General features: G+C 36.3%; 1 protein-coding gene and 1 long non-coding RNA gene across 2 annotated transcripts in view; one reads left to right on the top strand and one right to left on the bottom strand.

Annotated features, from left to right (window-relative positions):
- plekhh1 (pleckstrin homology domain containing, family H (with MyTH4 domain) member 1) overlaps positions 1-22,648 on the top strand; it is a 151,620-nt gene that overhangs the window by 23,804 nt on the left and 105,168 nt on the right. The gene's annotated exons all lie outside the window — the stretch shown is intronic.
- LOC131106947 (uncharacterized) lies at positions 2,549-21,267 on the bottom strand. Its single transcript, XR_009120174.1, has 3 exons — positions 21,143-21,267; positions 20,447-20,535; positions 2,549-12,567 (listed from the first exon to the last, which is right to left on the bottom strand). It is a non-coding gene; the product is annotated as an uncharacterized LOC131106947 (long non-coding RNA).

Here is a 22,648-nt window from a genome sequence, read left to right as displayed (position 1 = left end):
ATAATGTAAAAAAATCATATTTAGAAGGCGGTAAACAGGTTATCAATGTCTTATGAGTATTTGTTTGTGTCTACTAGGTTAAGAAATAGGAGTGTAAAGGTGACTATAGGGGTGCTATGTTATGTCTAGAGGGCTCTAATAATGTTAAAAAGCATATTTAGAAGGCGGTAAACTGGTTTTCTATGTCCTATGTGTCTTATTTTTTTTATTGTGTCTACTACATTGAGAAATAGGAGTGTAAAGGTGACTATAGGGGTGCTATTTTATGTCTAGAGGGCTCTAACAATGTTAAAAAGCATATTTAGAAGGCGGTAAACAGGTTTTCTATGTCCTATGTGTCTTATTTTCTTTTATTGTGTCTACTAGGTTAAGAAATAGGAGTGTAAACATGACTATAGGGGTGCTATTTTATGTCTAGAGGGCTCTAATAATGTTAAAAAGCATATTTAGAAGGCAGTAAACAGGTTATCTATGTCCTATGTGTCTTATTTCCTTTTATTGTGTCTACTATATTAGGTAATAGGAATGTAAAGGCAACTATAGGGGTGCTATTTCATGTCTATGGGGCTCTAGTAATGTTAAAGTGTATTTAGGAAGGCAGTAAACAGGTTTTCTATGTCCTATGTGTCTCATGTTCTTTTATTATGTCTACAATATTAGGTAATAGGAAAGTAAAAGGCGACTATAGGGGTGTTATTTCTTGTCTAGAGGGCTCTAATAATGTTAAAAAGCATATTTAGAAGGCGGTAAACTGGTTTTCTATGTCCTATGTGTCTTATTTTCTTTTATTGTGTCTACTACATTGAGAAATAGGAGTGTAAAGGTGACTATAGGGGTGCTATTTTATGTCTAGAGGGCTCTAACAATGTTAAAAAGCATATTTAGAAGGCGGTAAACAGGTTTTCTATGTCCTATGTGTCTTATTTTCTTTTACTGTGTCTACTAGATTGAGAAATAGGAGAGTAAAGGTGACTATAGGGGTGCTATTTTATGTCTAGAGGGCTCTAATAATGTTAAAAAAATCTTATTTAGAAGGCGGTAAACAGGTTATCCATGTCTTATGAGTATTTGTTTGTGTCTACTAGGTTAAGAAATAGGAGTGTAAAGGTGACTATAGGGGTGCTATTTTATGTCTAGAGGGCTCTAATAATGTTAAAAAGCATATTTAGAAGGCGGTAAACAGGTTTTCTATGTCCTATGTGTCTTATTTTCTTTTACTGTGTCTACTAGGTTAAGAAATAGGAGTGTAAAGGCGACTATAGGGGTGCTATTTTATGTCTAGAGGGCTCTAATAATGTTAACAGGCATATTTAGAAGGCGGTAAACTGGTTTCCTATGTCCTATGTGTCTTATTTTCTTTTATTGTGTCTACTAGATTGAAAAATAGGAGTGTAAAGGTGACTATAGGGGTGCTATTTTATGTCTAGAGGGCTCTAATAATGTTAAAAAGCATATTTAGAAGGCAGTAAACAGGTTATCCATGTCCTATGAGTCTATTTTTTTTGTCTATTAGGTTAGGAAATAGGAGTGTAAAGGTGACTATAGGGGTGCTATTTCATGTCTGGGGGGCTCTAATCCTGTATAGAAGGGTGTAAACAAGTTTTTGTGCTTTAACTGTGAAAATATTTACCGTTTTAAGGAAATCACTCCAAGCAACGCGAAACGTGAAGATGTATCCCGGGTGCGACAAAGCGCGTTGGCGTGTAGATGTGAAGCCTACGAGAGGAGCTTCCACTCTGAGTATTTTTTTTTTTTTTTAGTTGCTTTGCTTTGTTTTTTGTCCTCACCACATGACTCAACTGCTTGGCACCGCATTGAAATACAGAACACAGCTGTCATGTAAACACGCCCACAGGTGATGACATCATCGCCGTGCACAAAAAAAAACAGTAAGAGTGAGAATAACAAGAACGTGGCATTGAAAAAAAATATTTTAATCGACTTTGCCTTTGAAGGTTTTCTTTATTTTACTCAAGCTGCTGTGAATAGCCTGCCTTTTGAGGCATGTATTCCGGAACAATTAGTCCAATTCTCAAAGTGAGCTACTTTCATATAAAGGATCTTGGACTGACGTTTTTGCAGTAGCTCCTTAAAAACAGCAGACCGCTTCTGTTGTATAGATGATCTTTGATAGTGTATCACTTTTATATAGAGCATCTTTGACTGCAATTTTTGCTGTAGGTCCTAAACACACTAGGACATTAGAGCCCCCCAGACATGAAATAGCACCCCTATAGTCACCTTTACACTGTCGTCTAGAGGATGGTCGAATTACGTTTTTGCAGTAGGACTGAACATGTCTTATAGACGATCTTTGATAGCACTCCTGTCAATCAAAGGATTTTTGACCACCGTTTTTTTGCAGTATGTTCTCAAAAACAACAGACTGAACATGTCTTATAGACGATCTTTGATAGCACTCCTGTCAATCAAAGGATTTTTCACCGTTTTTTTTGCAGTAGATACTTAAAAACAGCAGACTGAACATGTCTTATAGACGATCTTTGATAGCACTCCTGTCAATCAAAGGATTTTTGACCACTGTTTTTTTGCAGTAGGTTATAGACAATCTTTGATAGCACTCTTGTCAATCAACAGATTTTTCACCGTTTTTCTGCAGAAGATACTTAAAAACAGCAGACTGAACATGTCTTATAGACAATCTTTGATAGCACTCCTGTCAAAGGATTTTTGACCATCGTTTTTTGCAGTAATACTTAAAAACAGCAAACTGAACATGTCTTATAGACGATCTTTGATAGCACTCCTGTCAATCAACAGATTTTTCACAGTTTTTCTGCACAAGATACTTAAAAACAGCAGACTGAACATGTCTTATAGACAATCTTTGATAGCACTCCTGTCAATCAAAGGATTTTTGACCATCGTTTTTTTGCAGTATGTTCTTAAAAACAGCAGACTGACCGTGTCTTATAGATGATCTTTGATTGCATGCTACTTTCATATAGAGGATCTTTGATTGGGGTTTTTGCAGTACATCTTTACAAACAGCAGAGTGCCTCTGTCAACTAAAGGATCTTTGACTGCCGTTTATGCAGTAGGCCCTTAAAGACAGCAGACTGATCATGCCTTATAGATGATCTTTGATTGCATACTACTTTCATATAGAGGATCTTTGATTGGGGTTTTTGCAGTACATCCTTACAAACAGCAGAGTGCCTCTGTCAATTAGAGGATCTTTGACTGGCGTTTATGCTGTAGGTCATTAAAGACAGCAGACTGATCGTGTCTTATAGATGATCTTTGATTGCATGCTACTTTCATATTGAGGTTCTTTCACTGGCATTTTGCTCCAGAATAGAGGATCTTTGACTGGCGTTTCTGCAGTAGGTCCATAAAAGACAGCAGACTGATCGTGTCTTATAGATGATCTTTGATTGCATGCTACTTTCATATAGATGATCTTTGATTGGGGCTTTTGCAGTACATCCTTACAAACAGCAGAATGCCTCTGTCAAATAAAGGATCTTTGACTGGCGTTTCTGCAGTAGGCCCTTAAAGACAGCAGACTGATCATGTCTTATAGATGATCTTTGATGGCATGCTACTTTCATATAGAGGATCTTTGACTGGCGTTTCTGCAGTAGGCCCTTAAAGACAGCAGACTGATCATGTCTTATAGATGATCTTTGATGGCATGCTACTTTCATATAGAGGATCTTTGATTGGGGGGTTTGCAGTACATCTTTACAAACAGCAGAGTGCCTCTGTCAATTAGAGGATCTTTGACTGGCGTTTATGCAGTAGGTCCTTAAAGACAACTGACTGATCGTGTCTTATAGATGATCTTTGATTGCATGCTACTTTTATATTGAGGCTCTTTGACTGGCATTTTGCTCCAGAATAGAGGATCTTTGACTGATGTTTTTACAGTAGGGTGTACCCTGCTGGGGTAGACTCCAGCTTAACGATGGATGTCATCCTGACGTTTTAGTGTCACGGGAAGAAAAATGTGGCGGAGAAGAACAGATGGAGCACACATGGAAGCTCGGCCATGACTCATCCGGCTGAGGTAAGATCCAGGAAGTCGTAGGAGAAGATCCCGCATGGTCAGCGTGATGGATGGAAGTCTTCTATCGTGTTTTTTTTTTTTTTTGCAACCCGACACCCTCGGCATCTGCTGGCCTCCGCGGCGTCACTCGCGTCGCCCTCGCGTCGCTTCCCTGTCTGAAGACGGCGGGATTATGGAGCCGTTTTGAATACGAGAAGATTATGATGAAGCGGAGGAGGAAAATGGGAAGCTTAAACCTCAGAGCACTCTTTGTCTTATAGAGGATCTTTGAAATTTGACTGTTCTGTCCTTCAAAAAGGCAGCATAGCATTTTTGGCTGTAGAAAACAGCACACACGCTCCTAAGTGTTTTCGCATATAGGTCCTCTTGTTATATAGATGATCTTTGATTATGCGCAACTGCTATATAGAGGATCTTTGACACCGTTCTGAGATATTAAGGATCTTTGACTGGCGTTTTTGCGCAAAGGTCCTTGAAAACAGTAGTGTGCTGCTGTCATATAGATGATCTTTGATGGCGCGCAACTGCTATATAGAGGATCTTTGACACCGTTCTGTGCAGTAGTTCCTGAGGTCATATTAAGGATCTTTGACTGGTGTTTTTGCGCACAGTTCCTTGAAAACAGTAGTGTGCTGCTGTCATATAGATGATCTTTGATTGCGCGCAAGTGGCATATAGAGGATCTTTGACACCGTTCTGAGGTCATATTAAGGATCTTTGACTGGCATTTTTGCGCAGAGGTCCTTGAAAACAGTAGTGTGCTGCTATAATATAGATGATCTTTGATGGCGCGCAAGTGGCATATAGAGGATCTTTGATACCGTTCTGTGCAGTAGGTCCTTAGACAGTGCAGAGTACTCCTGTCATATTAAGGATCTTTGACTCGCGTTTTTGCGCAGAGGTCCTTGAAAACAGTAGTGTGATGCTGTCATATAGATGATCTTTGATGGCGCGCAAGTGGCATATAGAGGATCTTTGACACCGTTCTGAGGTCATATTAAGGATCTTTGACTGCCGTTTTTTGCACAGCGGTCCTTGAAAACAGTAGTGTGATGCTGTCATATAGATGATCTTTGATGGCGCGCAAGTTGCACATAGAGGATCTTTGACACAGTTCTGAGGTCATATTAAGGATCTTTGACTGGCGTTTTTGCGCAGATGTCCTTGAAAACAGTAGTGTGCTGCTGTAATATAGATGATCTTTGATGGCGCGCAAGTGGCATATAGAGGATCTTTGATACCGTTCTGTGCAGTAGGTCCTTAAACAGTGCAGAGTACTCCTGTCATATTAAGGATCTTTAACTCGCGTTTTTGCACAGAGGTCCTTGAAAACAGTAGTGTGCTGCTGTCATATAGATGATCTTTGATGGCGCGCAAGTGGCATATAGAGGATCTTTGATACCGTTCTGTGCAGTAGGTCCTTAGACAGTGCAGAGTACTCCTGTCATATTAAGGATCTTTGACTGGCGTTTTCGCGCAGAGGTCCTTGAAAACAGTAGTGTGCTGCTGTCATATAGATGATCTTTGATGGCGCGCAACTGCCATATAGAGGATCTTTGACACAGTTCTGAGGTCATATTAAGGATCTTTGACTGGCGTTTTTGTGCAGAGGTCCTTGAAAACAGTAGTGTGCTGCTGTCATATAGATGATCTTTGATGGCGCGCAAGTGGCACATAGAGGATCTTTGACACAGTTCTGAGGTCATATTAAGGCTCTTTGACTCGCATTTTGCGCAGAGGTCCTTGAAAACAGTAGTGTGATGCTGTCATATAGATGATCTTTAATGGCGCGCAAGTGGCATATAGAGGATCTTTGACACCGTTCTGTGCAGTAGGTCCTTAGACAGTGCAGAGTACTCCTGTCATATTAAGGATCTTTGACTCGCGTTTTTGCGCAGAGGTCCTTGAAAACAGTAGTGTGCTGCTGTCATATAGATGATCTTTGATGGTGCGCAAGTGGCACATAGAGGATCTTTGACACGGTTCTGAGGTCATATTAAGGATCTTTGGCGTTTTTGCGCAGAGGTCCTTGAAAACAGTAGTGTGCTGCTGTCATATAGATGATCTTTGATGGCGCGCAAGTGGCATATAGAGGATCTTTGATACCGTTCTGTGCAGTAGGTCCTTAGACAGTGCAGAGTACTCCTGTCATATTAAGGATCTTTGACTCGCATTTTTGCGCAGAGGTCCTTGAAAACAGTAGTGTGCTGCTGTCATATAGATGATCTTTGATGGCGCGCAAGTGGCATATAGAGGATCTTTGACACAGTTCTGAGGTCATATTAAGGATCTTTGACTCGCATTTTTGCACAGAGGTCCTTGAAAACAGTAGTGTGATGCTGTCATATAGATGATCTTTGATGGCACGCAAGTGGCATATAGAGGATCTTTGACAACGTTCTGAGGTCATATTAAGGATCTTTGACCCGCATTTTGCGCAGATGTCCTTGAAAACAGTAGTGTGCTGCTGTCATATAGATGATCTTTGATGGCGCGCAACTGCCATATAGAGGATCTTTGACACAGTTCTGAGGTCATATTAAGGATCTTTGACTGCCGTTTTTGCGCACATGTCCTTGCAAACAGTAGTGTGCTGCTGTCATATAGATGATCTTTGATGGCGCGCAAGTGGCATATAGAGGATCTTTGATACTGCAGAGTACTCCTGTCATATTAAGGATCTTTGACTCGTGTTTTTGCGCAGAGGTCCTTGAAAACAGTAGTGTGCTGCTGTCATATAGATGATCTTTGATGGCATTTTTCTTGAATAATAAAATTTTATGCTACAATAATGACATTATTTTTCCTCACAATATTACAAGTTAAATTTTAAATTTTAAATTTTTAGAATTTGCCGTAGTTGACAATGCCCCCCACCCCCGGTCACAATTCGGTGTACCCCCCTCACCCCATGTGCAACCCCTGCAAAGGTAAACATTGGCGGCGAGGAAAGACAGTGGCGTTGTCGAGGGAGGCGGCGACGGGCCCTGGCAGCACCGGGAGAGAGAAAGTGCGGAGTCATGCTGCAGGAATGTTGTGGAGTCGGAGCAGAGGAGGAGGCGGAGGCGTGGGGGGGGGGATTTGTTGGCGTGACTGCTCCATTTTTCACAGCCATAATCAGAGCCAGCTGTCAGTGAGAGGATTCGGAATATGACGGCCTTTTGGGCACGGGGGTGGGGGGGGCGAGTATGGAAGATGCAAGGGAGGAGGGAGGCCAAGGGACGGAATGACTGGGAATGCTGCATGGGATTCGGGGTGGACTTTTTTTTCAGCTAATGCTAATGCTAAAGCTAATGTTAGCACGCTAGCTCATGATGCCATACGCAGGCTTCGCCACGCATCTTAAAATGAAGCCTACTATCAGTCGGTTAGCTACAAATGTGCGAGGTGGAAGTTTGATCGGTGCTACATGCTAACCTAGCTTGACATTGCCATTAAAATGCAATGATTGTAACGTTAGCATAGCAGGCCTTGCTACACGTCTTAAAATAAAACTATCCCACGGTCGGATAGTGACTTTTGTGACTTTTTTTCAGCTGATGCTAATGCTAAAGCTAATGTTAGCACGCTAGCTCATGATGCCATACGCAGGCTTCGCCACACATCTTAAAATGAAGCCTACTATCAGTCGGTTAGCTACAAATGTGCGAGGTGGAAGTTTGATCGGTGCTACATGCTAACCTAGCTTGATGTTGCTGTCGGAATGTGAGTGCACAGGCTTCGCTACGCATCTTAAAATGAAGCCTACTATCAGTCGGTTAGCTACAAATGTGCGAGGTGGAAGTTTGATCGGTGCTACATGCTAACCTAGCTTGACATTGCCATTAAAATGCAATGATTGTAATGTTAGCATAGCAGGCCTTGCTACACGTCTTAAAATAAAACTATCCCTCGGTCGGATAGTGACTTTTGTGACTTTTTTTCAGCTAATGCTAAAGCTAATGTTAGCGCGCTAGCTCATGATGCCATAGGCAGGCTTCGCTACGCATCTTAAAATGAAGCCTACTATCAGTCGGTTAGCTACAAATGTGAGAGGTGGAAGTTCGATCGGTGCTACATGCTAACCTAGCTTGACATTGCCATTAAAATGCAATGATTGTAACGTTAGCATAGCAGGCCTTGCTACACGTCTTAAAATAAAACTATCCCACGGTCGGATAGTGACTTTTGTGACTTTTTTTCAGCTAATGCTAATGCTAAAGCTAATGTTAGCGCGCTAGCTCATGATGCCATACGCAGGCTTCGCCACACATCTTAAAATGAAGCCTACTATCAGTCGGTTAGCTACAAATGTGCGAGGTGGAAGTTTGATCGGTGCTACATGCTAACCTAGCTTGATGTTGCTGTCGGAATGTGAGTGCACAGGCTTCGCTACGCATCTTAAAATGAAGCCTACTATCAGTCGGTTAGCTACAAATGTGCAAGGTGGAAGTTCGATCGGTGCTACATGCTAACCTAGCTTGACATTGCCATTAAAATGCAATGATTGTAACGTTAGCATAGCAGGCCTTGCTACACGTCTTAAAATAAAACTATCCCACGGTCGGATAGTGACTTTTGTGACTTTTTTTCAGCTAATGCTAATGCTAAAGCTAATGTTAGCACGCTAGCTCATGATGCCATACGCAGGCTTCACCACACATCTTAAAATGAAGCCTACTATCAGTCGGTTAGCTACAAATGTGCGAGGTGGAAGTTCGATCGGTGCTACATGCTAACCTAGCTTGATGTTGCTGTTGGAATGTGAGTGCACAGGCTTCGCTACACATCAAAATGAAGCCTACTATCAGTCGGTTAGCTACAAATGTGCGAGGTGGAAGTTCGATCAGTGCTACATGCTAACCTAGCTTGACATTGCCATTAAAATGCAATGATTGTAATGTTAGCATAGCAGCCCTTGCTACACGTCTTATAATAAAACTATCCCACGGTCGGATAGTGACTTTTGTGACTTTTTTTTCAGCTAATGCTAAAGCTAATGTTAGCGCGCTAGCTCATGATGCCAAACGCAGGCTTCGCTACGCATCTTAAAATGAAGCCTACTATCAGTCGGTTAGCTACAAATGTGCGAGGTGGAAGTTTGATCGGTGCTACATGCTAACCTGGCTCTGATGTCGCTGTTGGAATGTGAGTGCACAGGCTTCGCTACGCATCTTAAAACAGCTTTTTAAACTATTTGGAAGATGTTAAGCAAGTAGGCTTAACTGGTGTAATGTTAGCAATGTTAGCACTCCTCCTGTCCCGCTCCTTCGTGTTACGATTGTTACGTTGTATGTGACGTACGGCATCTACGCTAGCGCTATGCGGCATCGATCCTGTGCTAAACGATCCTGTGCCGTCATCCGGAGCGTCGCTGGACGTCGCACATCTGCCAGTGTGTTAATGTTGCCGCTAGCAGCCATGCAGCCGCCAATGTAAACGCTCCTGGTGTTTATGTTTAGTCTGCCCACGGCGCACGGGCCGCGGCGTTCCTCTTCCTTCCACCGCACGTGTTGGTGCCTCGCGATGCGTCGCCCCACAGTTCAAGTGACAAATGGAACAGCTTCCCTGCTGCTAACATTGTTTCATGACAGGGACGCTAGTATAGAGCACAGCAGCACCAAAGTCTTAAAGAGTATGTCTACTATATTGGGTAATAGGACTGTAAAGGTGACTATAGGGGTGTTATCTAATGTATAGAGGGCTCTAATAATGTTAAAAGCTGTTTTTCGTAGTTTGCAAACAGGTTTTCTATGTCCTACGTCTCTTATTTTCTTGTGTTATGTCTACTATATTGGGTAATTGGAGTGTAAAGATGACTATAGGGGTGTTATTTCAGGTGTAAAGAGCTCTAATAATGTTAAAAAGCTGTTTTTGGAAGGTTGTAAACAGGTTTTCTATGTCCTACGTGTCTTATTTTCTCTTGTTATGCCTACTATATTGGGTAATAGGAGTGTAAAGATGACTATAGGGGTGTTATTTCAGGTCTAAAGAGCTCTAATAATGTTAAAAAGCTGTTTTGCGAAGGTTGCAAACAGGTTTTCTATGTCCTACGTGTCTTATTTTCGCTTGTTATGTCTGCCATATTGGATAATAGGAGTGTACAGATGACTATAGGGGTGTTATTTCAGGTCTAAAGAGCTCTAATAATGTTTTTGGAAGGTTGTAAACAGGTTTCCTATGTCCTATGTGTCTTGTTTTCTCTTGTTATGTCTGCTATATTAGGTAATAGGAGTGTAAAGATGACTATAGGGGTGTTATTTCATGTCTAAAGGGCTCTAATAATGTTAAAAAGCTGTTTTTGGAAGGTTGCAAACAGGTTTTCTATGTCCTACGTGTCTTATTTTCGCTTGTTATGTCTGCCATATTGGATAATAGGAGTGTACAGATGACTATAGGGGTGTTATTTCAGGTCTAAAGAGCTCTAATAATGTTAAAAAGCTGTTTTGCGAAGGTTGTAAACAGGTTTTCTATGTCCTACATGTCTTCTTTTCTCGTGTTATGCCTACTATATTGGGTAATAGGAGTGTAAAGGTGACTATAGGGGTGTTATTTCAGGTCTAAAGAGCTCTAATAATGTTAAAAAGCTGGTTTTGGAAGGTTGCAAACACGTTTTCTATGCCCTACATGTCTTATTTTCTTGTGTTATGTCTACTATGTTGGGTAATAGGAGTATAAAGGTGACTATAGGGGTGTTATTTTAATGTCTAGAGGGCTCTAATAATGTTAAAAAGCTGTTTTTGGAAGGTTGCAAACAGGTTTTCTATGTCCTACGTCTCTTATTTTCTTGTGTTATGTCTACTATATTGGGTAATAGGAGTGTAAAGATGACTATAGGGGTGTTATTTCATGTTTAGAGGGCTCTAATAATGTTAAAAAGCTGTTTTTGGAAGGTTGCAAACAGGTTTTCTATGTCCTACATGTCTTATTTTCTTATGTTATGTCTACTATATTGGGTAACAGGAGCATAAAGGTGACTATAGGGGTGTTATTTCATGTTTAGAGGGCTCTAATAATGTTAAAAAGCTGTTTTTCGAAGGTTGCAAACAGGTTTTCCATGCCCTACGTGTCTTATATTCGCTTGTTATGTCTGCCATATTGGATAATAGGAGTGTACAGGTGACTATAGGGGTGTTATTTCATGTTTAGAGAGCTCTAATAATGTTTAAAAGCTGTTTTTGGAAGGTTGCAAACAGGTTTTCTATGTCCTACATGTCTTATTTTCTTGTGTTATGTCTACTATATTGGCTAATAGGAGTATAAAGATGACTATGGGGGTGTTATTTCATGTCTAAAGAGCTCTAATACTGTTAAAAAGCTGTTTTTCGAAGTTTGCAAACAGGTTTTCTATGTCCTACGTCTCTTATTTTCTTGTGTTATGTCTACTATATTGGGTAATAGGAGTGTAAAGATGACTATAGGGGTGTTATTTCATGTTTAGAGGGCTCTAATAATGTTAAAAAGCTGTTTTTGGAAGGTTGCAAACAGGTTTTCTATGTCCTACATGTCTTATTTTCTTATGTTATGTCTACTATATTGGGTAACAGGAGCATAAAGGTGACTATAGGGGTGTTATTTCATGTTTAGAGGGCTCTAATAATGTTAAAAAGCTCTTTTTCGAAGGTTGCAAACAGGTTTTCCATGCCCTACGTGTCTTATATTCGCTTGTTATGTCTACTATATTGGGTAATAGGAGTGTACAGGTGACTATAGGGGTGTTATTTCATGTTTTGAGAGCTCTAATAATGTTAAAAAGCTGTTTTTGGAAGGTTGCAAACAGGTTGTCTGTGTCCTACGTGTCTTATTTATTCTTGTTATGTCTACTATATTGGGTAATAGGAGTATAAAGGTGACTATAGGGGTGCTATTTCATGTTTAGTGTATTTAGAAGGCGATAAGCAGGTTTTCTATGCTTAATAAATCTTATTGTCTCTTATTATGTCTACTATATTGGCTAATAGGAGTCCAAAGGTGACGATCGGGGTTTCAACGTCTTTAATAATTTAATCATCATGGAAGCGTCAAAGAGTGCTTTGGCCTGAAGTTGTTTATCTGTCGCACCCCCAGTGACCTATCACCTTGTTGAACTCCAGCCCGGTCCAAAGTACACAGAGTTCAAACTTTTCAACATTTTTCTAGCGCGTGCCAACACTCTACCGCATGCCCGTTATCAGAGCTCCGAAGGGCACGCTGACCCTTATAATATTCATAACAGTCGTAATATTTTGCCAAGCCACCAAAACTAAATCAAATGTAAATTTTTGGAAAATTAGGTGAGGGAAACATTTTAACCTTACAGGAATAAAGTCTAAATATTATGGTAATAAAGTTCTCATATTACAAAAAGATTACCTGGGTTCTTTCCACAAGGAACTCTCTCCCACTTGGCCATCTTTCACCTTGTTTACCAGGCCGCCTGTTCCTGGCACCGCCGCCGCCATCGCCCGCCGTGACCCACGGCACTCAACCCCGCAGTCGCCGGTTCAGGCGTCAGGTTACCATCCGTGTTGCTCAACAGGAGGTGCAAAGGTCACGCTCGCCTCCGTGAATCTCACCTGGCGGCATTCATACGGGAAAGTGACTTAAAGCACATGTTTCTGAAGGAGCAACACTGTAGCAAGTCACAGTTCCGACAATGGCTCTCAAGTGCTGGTTCGGGACCCAAAAGTGGGTTTTAGACTTCATGCTTACTAGTGAAATATCTGATATAAATATCTATATCTTTCATGCATTGTTTATATGCATGCACTTAAAATGTTCCTCCTCGTTTCCTGAACATAATTCATGAATTCCTAGAAAATGTTTTTTGGACGTGTAAAAAAAAAAAAAAAAAAAAAGTGAAAAATCTAAAATGATAAAATAATTAAACATAAATGACTTAAGTGTAAAATACATTTAAAAAAATTGCTTAAATAAAAATAAAACCAAAAATGACTTAAGTAAAAGTGAAAAATAATACAAATAAATACAACTAAAAATGTTTTAAAAACGTACAAATAATAAAATAAATAAAAATTTCAAATGACGTAAACAAAAACATTATCAAGATAAAAAATATTTAAATAATGTGTAATAATGTGTCATAAAAATGACATATAAATGTGTAATAATAAAAAAGGAAATTTATTTAAATAAATGTGTAAAAAATAAAAAAGACAAATATGTACATGTATAATCATAAAATAAATAATAATAAATAAAATGTAATAAGACAACTAAATCTGTAAAAAATGTCTATATGCTTTTTTACTAGTGAAATATCTGCTATAAATATCTATATCTTTCATTTGACTTTAATAATTCATAAGTTCTTAAAATGCTTTTTGGACATGTAAAAAAAACCCATGTGCAAAAAAAAAAGTTAAATAAAAGTAAATAAAAATCTAAAATGATAAAATAATTAAATATAAATGACTTAAGTGTAAAATAAATTAAAAAATAAATAAATATGGCTTAAATTAAAAATGAAACCAAAAATAGCCTAAGTAAAAGTATAAAAATAATAAAATAAATAAATAAAAATGTGCAAGTAATAAAACAAATACAATTTAAAATGACGTAAATAAAAACATTATCAAAATAAAAAACATTTAAATAATGTGTCATAAAAATGACATATAAATGTGCAATAATAAAAAGGAAATTTATTTAAATAAATGTGTAAAAAAATAAAAAAAGACAAATGTGTACATGTATAATGATAAAATAAATAATAATAAATAAATAAAAATAAATGTGGCTTAAATAAAAAATACAAAAAATGCCTTAAGTAAAAGTGGAAAAATAATACAAATAAATAAAAATTCATAAATTCCTCGAAAATGCTTTTTGGACAGCGGCAAAAAAAAACATGCAAAAAAAAGTAAATGTAAACAAGCAAATAAAAATCTAAAATGATAAAATAATTAAATACAAATGACTTAAATGTAAAATAAATACGGCTTAAATAAAAAATAAAACCAAAAATGACTTAAGTAAAAGTGGAAAAATAATACAAATAAATAAAAATGTTTTAAAAATACAAATTTTAAATGATGTAAATAAAAGTAAATGTAAACAAGCAAATAAAAAAGTAAAATGATAAAATAATTAAATACAAATTAATTAAGTGTAAAATAAATATGGCTAAATAAAAAATAAAACCAAAAATGACTTAAGTAAAAGTGGGAAAATAATACAAATAAATAAAAATGTTTTAAAAATACAAATTTTAAATGATGTAAATAAAAGTAAATGTAAACAAGCAAATAAAAATCTAAAATGATAAAATAATTAAATACAAATGACTTAAGTGTAAAATAAATATGGCTTAAATAAAAAATAAAACCAAAAATGACTTAATTAAAAGTGGGAAAATAATACAAATAAATAAAAATGTTTTAAAAATACAAATTTTAAATGATGTAAATAAAAGTAAATGTAAACAAGCAAATAAAAATCTAAAATGATAAAATAATTAAATATAATTGACTTAAGTGTAAAATAAATATGGCTAAATAAAAAATAAAACCAAAAATGACTTAAGTAAAAGTGGAAAAATAATACAAATATATAAAAATGTTTTAAAAATACAAATTTTAAATGATGTAAATAAAACTATTAACAAAATAAAAATGAAAATTATTTAAATAATGTGTCATAAAAATGACATATGTGTAATAATAAAAATAAAATGATTTCAATAAATGTGTAAAAAACAAAAAAGATAATAATAATAAATAAAATGTAAATAAAACAACAACTAAATCTGTAAAAAAATGTTTATATGCTTTTGTCGCCCAGCCACATGCCGCGGCGCCAAACGGCCCCACTGCAGGAAGTTAGCTCATTTCCTGTCTTATCTTCTCGACGTGGAAAGAGGAAGCTGCCCTTTACTTTCCCTCACCAGCCAAGTGCGCTGTTGTGATTCTTACTTTCACTCAGCTTTCTTATTTTGGCCGCAGACACAATTATTCTCTTTCCGTGTTTGCATCGTACTTTATGGAAGATGCAGAGGAGGCGAGGACGACTAAACGGAGCCGTTTAACCCCTTCGCCCACGACGGAATATAGTTTGCACCGTCCTCCTCCGCTTTAAAAAAAAAAATACACCCCGCTCCCTCGGACCAGTGTTTGTTTGGGAGACATCATGATTCTTTGCATTCCATGTATAGTTTTTATTGGCCCTTGGAAAAAGGAAAAAGTAAACAACAAATAGGAAAATTGAGTTGGAAAAAATTATAATATTATTTTGTTCATTTTGTTGTCTTGGCCTTCTTGTACTGAGCAGCCAGGACATACAGAATACATTTATATACCTGTGCTACCATACAATATTATTATTCATCATTATTGGTAAAACATTCAACTCTTATAATCTATAATTATATAATTTCTTGTTATTTATATAATTTTTATGTATATAGTAATGTTATATTAATTTTCTGTGACTCCATTTTTTTTGTGAAATTTGCAGTTTTGTGATATTTATCCAAATATTACAATATACTGCCATACCAATGCAGTCCTTTGCAAAGGTTGTAAAAAGGTTTTCTATGTCCTATGTGTCATATTTTCTCGTGTTATGTCAACCATATTGGGTAATAGGAGTGTAAAGGTGACTATAGGGGTGCTATTTCATGTCTAGAGAGCTCTTATAATGTTAAAAAGCTGTTTATACAAGGTTGTAAACAGGTTTTCTATGTTCTATGTGTCATATTTCCACATGTTATGTCTACCATATTGGCTAATAGGAGTGTAAAGGTGACTATAGGGGTGCTATTTCATATATAGAGAGCTCTAATAATGTTAAAAGGCTGTTTTTAGAAGGTTGCAAACAGGTTTTCTGTGTCCTACGTGTCTTATTTTCTTGTGTTATGTCTACTATATTGGGTAATAGGAGTGTAAAGGTGACTATAGGGGTGCTATTTCATATATAGAGAGCTCTAATAATGTTAAAAGGCTGTTTTTAGAAGGTTGCAAACAGGTTTTCTGTGTCCTACGTGTCTTATTTTCTTGTGTTATGTCTACTATATTGGGTAATAGGAGTGTAAAGGTGACTATAGGGGTGCTATTTCTTGTCTAGAGCGCTCTTATAATGTTAAAAAGCTGTTTTTACAAGGTTGTAAACAGGTTTTCTTTGTCCTATGTGTCATATTTCCACATGTTATGTCTACCATATTGGGTAATAGGAGTGTAAAGGTGACTATAGGGGTGCTATTTCTTGTCTAGAGAGCTCTTATAATGTTAAAAAGCTGTTTTTACAAGGTTGTAAACAGGTTTTCTTTGTCCTATGTGTCATATTTCCACATGTTATGTCTACCATATTGGGTAATAGGAGTGTAAAGGTGACTATAGGGGTGCTATTTCATATATAGAGAGCTCTAATAATGTTAAAAGGCTGTTTTTAGAAGGTTGCAAACAGGTTTTCTGTGTCCTACGTGTCTTATTTTCTTGTGTTATGTCTACTATATTGGGTAATAGGAGTGTAAAGGTGACTATAGGGGTGCTATTCCATGTCTAGAGAGCTCTAAGAATTGTAAAAAGCTGGTAAACAGGTTTTCTATGTCCTATGTGTCATATTTTCTCATGTTATGTCAACCATATTGGGTAATAGGAGTGTAAAGGTGACTATAGGGGTGCTATTTCATGTCTAGAGAGCTCTTATAATGTTAAAAAGCTGTTTTTACAAGGTTGTAAACAGGTTTTCTATGTCCTATGTGTCATATTTCCACATGTTATGTCTACCATATTGGCTAATAGGAGTGTAAAGGTGACTATAGGGGTGCTATGTCTTGTCTAGAGAGCTCGTATCATGTTAAAAAGCTGTTTTTACAAGGTTGTAAACAGGTTTTCTATGTTCTATGTGTCATATTTCCACATGTTATGTCTACCATATTGAGTAATAGGAGTGTAAAGGTGACTATGGGGGTGCTAGTTCATGTATAGAGAGCTCTAATAATGTTAAAAGGCTATTTTTAGAAGGTTGCAAACAGGTTTTCTGTGTCCTACGTGTCCTATTTCCTCGTTATGTCTACTATATTGGCTAATATGAGTGTAAAGGTGACTATAGGGGTGCTATTTCATGTCTAGAGAGCTCTAAGAATGTTAAAAAGCTGGTAAACAAGTTTTCTATGTCCTGTGTGCAATTTAATGCAATTTTATTTTTAGTTATTTTTGGATGTATGTTTATTATAATAATTTTTTATTATAATTAACATTTTTTGCAATATTATATTATATATTTAATTATATATTTTTGTGAGATTTTGAGTTTTTTTATATTTATATATATTATTTTTTATTACATTACTATATAACAATGTTATATATATATATATATATATATATATAACATTTTTAATATGTATGATTATATGATATTATTTTGCTTATATTATAGTGCAATATACTGCTATACCCAATGTATTTATTGAGAGATGGATGGAAATGTGGCCCATCAGTCATCATACATAACATAACTTTTTTGAAGCATATTTTCCCCCAAACATCTGGGTGGCTTTCGAAATGACGCAAGCTGCAATGCCGAGGTTCCACTGTCCTGTACTGTACATTATGTTTTGTTTTTATCAATGCAAATCAACAGGAAAGCACCTAACAAAAAAAATGCCTGATTGCGCAAGATCAAAGATCTAGCGCTCGCCCACGCCGACATATTCGAATAAAGCAGCTGCACCCCGGACGTGACACCCATTGATGGCAAACGCTATGAAAATAATGCAACCAAAAATCATTTCCTGGGCTATTTCTGCTTGTTTATTTTGAAGGGGGGATGGCCGTGAGGACGGTGTGGGGGGGGGGGGTTGCGGACACATAATCCTCCCAGAAAAAAAGTGATTTATTTATGAATTCCAGCGCACAACCTCGCCTCCAGAGAGCTCGAACCGGCCTGCCAAGAGTCATTGGCTGATGTTTACAGGCCCGGATTGGCCAATTCCCATGATGCATTGGGCCTGCTGCCGCTATCTTATTTATACAAGGCCAGATATGGGAGAACACAGGGGTTTATTTTGGGCTATTCCCCAAGGAAGGATCCCATTTCTCCGGCCTGCAGTGGTTTCCTCCATACGTGCTGCACTTCAGATCATAGATCGGCACTTTAAATCTACCATATTGGGTAATAGGAGTGTAAAGGTGACTATAGGGGTGCTATTTCATATCTAAAGAGCTCTTATAATATTAAAAGCTGTTTTTATAAGATTGTAAACAGGTTTTCTATGTTCTATGTGTCTTATTTTCTCATGTTATGTCTATTATATTGGGTAATAGGAGTGTAAAGGTGACTATAGGGGTGCTATTTCATATCTAGAGAGCTCTAATAATGTTAAAAAGCTGTTTTTACAAGGTTGTAAACTGGTTTTCTATGTTCTATGTGTCTTATTTTCTCATGTTATGTCTATTACATTGGGTAATAGGAGTGAAAAGGTGACTATAGGGTTGCTATTTCATATCTAGAGAGCTCTTATAATGTTAAAAAGCTGTTTTTACAAGATTGTAAACAGGTTTTCTATGTTCTACGTGTCTTATTTTCTCATGTTATGCCTATTATATTGGGTAATAGGAGTGTAAAGGTGACTATAGGGGTGCTATTTCATATCTAGAGAGCTCTTATAATATTAAAAGCTGTTTTTATAAGATTGTAAACAGGTTTTCTATGTTCTATGTGTCTTATTTTCTCATGTTATGTCTATTATATTGGGTAATAGGAGTGTAAAGGTGACTATAGGGGTGCTATTTCATATCTAGAGAGCTCTTATAATGTTAAAAAGCTGTTTTTACAAGGTTGTTAATAGGTTTTCTATGTCCTACGTGTCTTATTTTCTCATGTTATGTCTATTATATTGGGTAATAGGAGTGTAAAAGTGACTATAGGGGTGCTATTTCATATCTAGGGAGCTCTTATAATGTTAAAAAGCTGTTTTTACAAGTTGTAAACAGGTTTTCTATTTTCTACGTGTCTTATTTTCTCATGTTATGTCTGCTATATTAGGTAATAGGAGTATAAAGGTGACTATAGGGGTGTTGTTTTAATGTCTAGAGGGCTCTAGACTATACTACTATATTGGGTAATAGGGTAGGGTAATAGAATCTCCACAAGGGTAGTTGTTCTAATTGAGGTCTCCCCCAGCTATCGGTGCTGCATGATCCAAGATGGCTGAACTTTGTCAATATTGATGTCATGCAGTAAACAAGAGGAGGTGAGTCATGGCCGAGTTAGAAGTTTGCCTCCGTCTTTGTGCCTTGCAAATGCCTCAAGTATGAAAAGCAAACATATAACATCTGCCTTTTTTTTTTACAAGAGCCTCGCCTCGCCTCGCCTCAACTCGTTGTGTGCTACGCCAAAAAAATATGGAGGACCAAAACTGCCAAAATAATAAATAAATAAATAAAAGTGAAAATAAAAACAAAAATGAAAAAAAAAATCAAAAAATTAAATACACAAAAATAAATATAAATGGAAATAAAAACAAACAAAAATATACATAAATAAATAAAAGCAAAAATAAATACAAAAATAAAAAACAAGATTCAAAAATTAAAAATAAATACAAAAATAAATGTAGAAATAAATACAAAAATAAATATATAAATAGAATTACATATCAATAAATAAATAAAAGCACTCTGCTCTCATATGTATTTATTTCATGCAGCAGACAATGTCAGCTAGAAATGCAGAAGGAAAAACTATTCAAATGAGGGGGCGGTCCTAAGTGTGTCTTGGGTTGAACTGTTCGCCTATTGGTTGATCGACATGTGAGTGCGAAAATCGACTAGGTATGCCTGCAAACGGCCACAGCAAGAGGAAGTCACCACACCACTCTCAATGGCGGTAAATATGGCTGCAATCTCCAGGGATCTCCGTTTGCTAGCAGATATTTCGGATAATGCTTCCCCGGATTACCTGCTTTTCCGGGTGGAAGCCTTATTGGAGCCTGATCTCTCTCCTCCCCGACGGAGCTTTTTCGCACTCACATGTCGATCAACCAATAGGCGAACAGTTCAATCCAAGACACACTTGGGACCGCCCCCTCATTTGAATAGTTTTTCCTTCTGCATTTCAAGCTGACATTGTCTGCAGCATGAAATAAATACATATGAGAGCAGAGTGCTTTTATTTATTTGTTGATATGTAATTCTATTTATATATTTATTTTTGTGTTTATTTCTACATTTATTTTTGTATTTATTTTTAATTTTTGAATCTTGGTTTTTATTTTTGTATTTATTTTTGCTTTTATTTATTTATTTATGTATATATTTTTTTTATTTTTGTTTTTATTTCCATTTATATTTATTTTTGTGTATTTAATTTTTTGATTTTTTTTTCATTTTTGTTTTTATTTTCATTTTTATTTATTTATTATTTTGGCAGTTTTGGTCCTCCATGCTCCTCGCCACGTTGTGTGCTGCGCCAAAAAAACACTTTACTCACCTCCTTGTTCGCTTCCATTCCGACGTGTTTCTCCTTCCGAGCCGCCTTGCCGTTCTTTTTCTCACATCCATCAGAGATGAGGGGATTAGCTGAAAAGTAAAGAGAGAAAGAAGATGTTTTTACGGTCAGGTTGACCGATTATTAAGCATCGTTATGTAAATTTAGCTAGCATGTCATTGAGGCTGTAGCTACATGGAAGGCATTAATATTAATATCAAATATTCAATTTAGTCTATATAATATCTTATTTACTGTATTTTCCAGACTATAAGTCACACTTTTTTTCATAGGTTTGCTGTTCCTGCGACTTAAAAATGAAAAAAAAAACTGTTTGTTACATAAACACCGGACACCTTTTCTGTTCATGTTTAGCTTAGCTAGTTTTAGCTTAACAGTCAAAAGTGCTCCAATAAACGAACATTTTTTATCTTTCCTTCGTCTTTACCGGGATAATTCTTCTAATACTGTAAAACTGCACAGAAACAAACACAGCGCCAAAATACACATTATATACACCGATATGATACAAATAATAATCAACAATAAAGCTAGCTAGTAAAGCTAGCATAATAGCTACGAACTACAAGTTAGCCACAACTAGCGTCACACTTAGTAAACTTATACAACGATAAAACAGCTATACAATTGCCTTTCTAATGCCATACAATGATTTAAATGACGTTATATGTTACTCACGGATATATTTTTAGACTCCAGGTCAAAAGCGTAATGGGTCGTATTCCGTAACATCAAGTTTGTGGCGAGGCATCGAGGTGAAACGGCAGACAATAAAAATGCAGTGCATTATTGCGTACACTAGGTGTCGCCAAAACAACGGCCAAACAATACAACATATTAAGGGCAGCACAATTGTGTTAGCATATTTTACACATATTAAGCCTGTTCTATATTTTTTATTATTGTTACAACTTCCAAGAGGACATAATGTCTGGTTTGGTCAAGTAGTTTGGAAAATAAATGACCTGCAAAAAATGCGACTTATACTCCAGTGCGACTTATGTATGTTTTTTTTTCTCTTGTGCAACTTATAGTCCAGAAAATACGGTATGTCTTATTTATTTTTCATGTCAAAAATATGCACCCTTAAGCAAATTGTATGCTTATTATTAGTCAAAAATATGCAACGGTGTAGTTGATATTAATAATAATGAGAATAAACAATATTATGGGGGAATATATGGTCATTTTTGTAGCATAGAGTTGAAATATTGAATAAGAAAAATATAGCTAATTTTTTTTCTACCTAATTATGTATTTTTGGCGTTTTGCAACTTATAGTCCAGAAAATACGGTATGTCTTATTTATATTTCATGTCAAAAATATGCACCCTTAAGCAGATTGTATGCATTTTTTTGCCTACATGACAAATTTTCAAGCATAAAGTCAGTTTATGTAATGTCTTATTTATGTCTTATTTTGTCTTACTTTTTTACCACTTGCTTATTATTAGTCAAAAATATGCAAACATGGCAGGAAAAAGCAACAAGTGTAGTTGATATTAATAATATAAGAATAAACAATATTATGGGGGAATATATCGTCATGACTTACATATGTATGTTTTTTCTACCTAATTATGTATTTTTGGCGTTTTGCGACTTATAGTCCAGAAAATACGGTATGTCTTATTTATTTTTCATGTCAAAAATATGCACCCTTAAGCAAATTGTATGCATTTTTTTGCCTACATGACAAATTTTCAAGCATAAAGTCAGTTTATGTAATGTCTTATTTATGTCTTATTTTGTCTTACTTTTTTACCACTTGCTTATTATTAGTCAAAAATATGCAAACACGGCAGAAAAAAGCAACGGGTGTAGTTGATATTAATAATATAAGAATAAACAATATTATGGGGGAATATATCGTCATGACTTATGTATGTTTTTTCTACCTAATTATGTATTTTTGGCCTTGTGCGACTTATAGTCCAGAAAATACGGTATGTCTTATTTACTTTTCGGCGTCAAAAATATGCACCCTTAAGCAAATTGTATGCATTTTTTTGCCTAAATGACAAATTTTCAAGCATAAAGTCAGTTTATGTAATGTCTTATTTATGTCTTATTTTGTCTTACTTTTTTACCACTTGCTTATTATTAGTCAAAAATAGGCAACGGTGTAGTTGATATTAATAATAATGAGAATAAACAATATTATGGGGGAATATATCGTCATTT

Source organism: Doryrhamphus excisus, chromosome 19, assembly GCF_030265055.1.
Source record: "Doryrhamphus excisus isolate RoL2022-K1 chromosome 19, RoL_Dexc_1.0, whole genome shotgun sequence".
Classification (NCBI taxonomy): Eukaryota; Metazoa; Chordata; class Actinopteri; order Syngnathiformes; family Syngnathidae; genus Doryrhamphus; species Doryrhamphus excisus.
The sequence above is the reverse complement of the archived record's forward strand: the minus strand, read 5'-3'. Positions and strand labels throughout refer to the sequence as shown.